The sequence below is a fragment of the Theobroma cacao genome, chromosome 2, assembly GCF_053813885.1.
Source record: "Theobroma cacao isolate CCN51 chromosome 2, ASM5381388v1, whole genome shotgun sequence".
Lineage (NCBI taxonomy): Eukaryota > Viridiplantae > Streptophyta > Magnoliopsida > Malvales > Malvaceae > Theobroma > Theobroma cacao.
In genome coordinates this window covers 36,484,405-36,488,343 of record NC_142640.1, presented here as the reverse complement: position 1 = coordinate 36,488,343, position 3,939 = coordinate 36,484,405, and positions in this window count along the sequence as shown.

Below are 3,939 nucleotides of genomic sequence, written 5' to 3'. Positions count from 1 at the left end.
GCAAATCAACAGTTCATACATTTTCAGCACATTTACCAAATCCAACCATTTATGCCAATATTATGATAAGCCATTCAATTCAAACCATGATTTATAACACAACAATCAGTCTCTAATTACTCCATTTTCAAAACCATTATTCAATTTCAAGACAATTTTATAAAATCATTTCATTTAATCACATTTTGCTTATAAAACATAAAGATTTACCATTTAAACTCATTTTTCATAAAATAACAAAAATGAAATAAAATTCACTTCAGATAATCAAGATGATGATAAGGTTACTCACTATTTTGGGAATCGAATTTCAAGTACTCTGATTCTTGATCCTCGGGTACTATCTCTTTACTTTTGTCAGAAAGCTCACCACCTCGACATAATGCACAATAAGCCATTTACTACATTTGTGGTAAACCGTTGTAAAACCAATTCAGGCTTCATACTAATGCATGAAATGGGATGTAAATTGTTCAGATTATCGTCTAAACATGGTGTTCTACACAAATTCAGTTGTGTACCTAAATAAAACGGTATTGGCCTAATTCGATCTATCACTCGATTAATTGGCCAAAATATCCAATTCAACTCCAATAATTCCATTTTTCTTCCAATTCTCCAAACCATCAAACACAAGTTAAATAACTTGAAATATGGCAAAATCATCCTCACATTGTCTCTTGGAAAATTCGGCCATGGTGGGTGCATCAACACTATAATTTTTCAAGCTTGATTCTCACACCATAAATCACCAATTCCTAACCAAATCACTTGAAATAAAGTCAAAATCATCATCAATATTCCACATGGAGAATTTAGCCAATGATGGGTGATAGGAGAAAATGAATTTTCTTGTTGGCTTTTCATGCTACACAACACTAACTAACTAAAAACACTAAAATACATTGAAATCTAACCAAATGAAGCATCAAAACTCCTCCCCCCATGTCCAGCCAGTAAGGGTATCCTTATGCAAACTTGATTCTCAACCATGGAAAATGAAAAAGAATGCATAGGAAAGGTAGATCACAAGCTAGAATTGAAAAATCTTACCTTTTGTCACTTGTTTCCTTGAATTTTCACACTTTTCCCCTGAATTTTTTCACCTAGGGTTTTGTTTTTCCTTTTTCTTCCCTTTTCTTCCTTTCGCCGGCCATATGAGAGTGATATGGGAGAGTTATGTGCTGATTTTTAAGCAAAATAATAAATGGATGAAAATTTGACACATCTTACCATCCCATTGGTCCATGTGTCATACTTACTCATTAAGCAATCTCTCTCCACCATATAAATTTCCTCAATTATCCATGATAATATTGGGTAAAATCCATGTATTGGACAAGTGTTGGGTGGTGTAAAATTACAATGTTGCCCTTGGACAGCAAAATGACTATTTTGCCCCTATGCTCGAAAAAATGTTGAAATTAAAATTTTTCACTTCTCAAACTTAAATTATATTCTAAATAGTCAATCTTCATCAAAAACTTCTTCCAAAATTCCAATTTTAACCTCAGGTGGCAAAATGACAATTTTGCCCCTAGGTTATGAAAATTCTAATTTTACTCCAAATCGGTCCTCGAACTTCGAATCACCATTTTAAATCATTCTGGAGTTTTAAAATTCTCAATTTCATCTTAAAATCTCTATTTGGACTAGTTTGAGGTTTAATTCAACTTAATTGTACCATTTGGTACATTGCCGTCCTTTAACGATTTTCGAGGTACCCAAGTAAGCAAACATGCATTCTTATGTACGAATGGCATAATAAACATATTGTAGAGTTGGGCTTGACATATTTAATTTTAGTTATTAGTTTTAATTTTTTTTTATTTTAATTGTTTGGATAAAATTAGGATGTTATAATTTTAGTAGTTAACAGTAGGAATTAAACAATTTTCTGTGGGATCGACACTCTACTTCATTACTATATTACTTGTTAACGATACATGCACTTGCGTGAGTAGAAAATTCAATAACAAGTTTTTGGCGCCGTTACTAGGGAATTGATTCTTAATTCTTTCTTGTTAATATTAATACCAAGCATTCCTAATCTTACTTCAAACTTTTCTTTTTATTTTCATGTACTTTTGATTGAGGTGATGAATTATATGTGGCCATCTAAACAATTTGTGGCTATAAGGGTTGCTAGTGATTATGCTTTGGATGAAATCAGTGTTTTAGCCAACCAAGTAGATGCTTTGACTCTGAAAATTAACGCTTGGGGTGATAATGCTTTTCAAAATCCTTTTGTTACATGCGAGTTTTGTGGAGATAGGCATTCAAGTGATTGTTGTCCAACCTATTACGAATCAATGCAATTTGATGGAAGCATCGATGGGCAACAAAATAAGTCATATTCCAACAATAACAATTCATGATGGAATCACGAAAATATTTCTTGGAGTAATGATCATGGTCCTACATACTCATCACAGTCTATTTTCCATAATGGTTTTCAGTCACAAGTTAGGCCTCCTATGCTAGAGAAAAAGCCTTCAATAGAGGATATGTTCATGCAATTCATGACAAAGACTGATGCTTTTCATGACAAGGACTGATGCCATCATTCAAAGTCAGGCAGAATCAATTAGAAATCTTGAGACACAAGTGAGTCAACTAGCCAATGCCATCAATAATAGACTTCAAGATGATGGAGATAAAGTAGATCAAGGAAATACTTTCAGCAATCAAGTTCAAGATGAAGAAATTATGCAAGAAGAGAAAATATCTACATCACCACAAGTCAACCGATATGTGCCTCCCATTATTTTTCTAGATACAATTGATAAGTTACCTAAAGAAGCTGTTGATATGAAAAATCCAAAGAAACTCCTTGAAGCTTGTTTGGTTCACGATGCAATAATAAAGGACCAAAATGAAGAACTCACAAATGTTACACATGTTTTGAAGGCTACACCAAAAGAGCATTATTCAAAAAGAACTCAATTTGAGAAGTTTGGTAAAAATCAACTTATTCCACCATCTAGGGTTGAGCAAGCACCAAATCTTGAGTTAAAGGCACTACAACCTCATCTTAAGAGGAGGCTAATTTCATACCTCAAGCTTTTTCCATGCAAACTCAAATCTCTACCAAAGTCAAGCTAGTGACTATAAAGAAACGCTTCTTAGGAGGCAACCCAAGCACTCTAACTTACTTTCTTTTATTTTTTAACTTTATTTATTTAATTATTAAATTATTAACATTTTTTTATTTTGTGCAGGTTCATAAACAAAATTTTTTTAAAAAAAAATTTGAAAAAAAAAATTAAAAAAAGGTGGCAAGCTGCGGCGCCCACTATGGGAAGCCACGGCTTAGAGGGCTTCCAACAACGTTAGCCGTGGCTCACCAGGCTTGGAGCCACGGCTCATTCTAAAAAAAAAAAAAGGCCCTTTATGGGGTAGGTGATCCCCCCCTTCTAAAGTGGGCTGCCATTACCCACCACCCTCAATTGGGTAGCCTAATTCCCCCAATATTTGTACTAGCCTACTAACCCAACCCAAATCTTTTTTTTTTATTTATTTGGACTACCCATTTACCCACTTACCCACTAACCCATTTAACCATTACCCAACAAAAACTCTTTATTTATTTTCATTTGAGTTATTTTTACTATTTATTTTATTTCTCTACATTAATTAATTAAAATTTTTTTTGCAGTAAAAAAAAATTCCTCCAAGTGGCAATGAAGATGATAACAATAAAGAGGAGGATTAGACCTTTTCAAAAATTCATCCAATCATCTAGGGAGTATTCTTTACTTTTCCTTTATTTTTTCTAACATTGAGGACAATGTTTAATTTAAGTTTGGGGGGGTGAATTTATTTTTTTGATGGTGAGTATTTTGTGGAAGTTTTAAATTTAATTTTATGTGCATGTTTATCTAGATTTATAAATAATTTAGGATTAGTTGGTAAAAGAATTTAATTTTTGTTTGAATT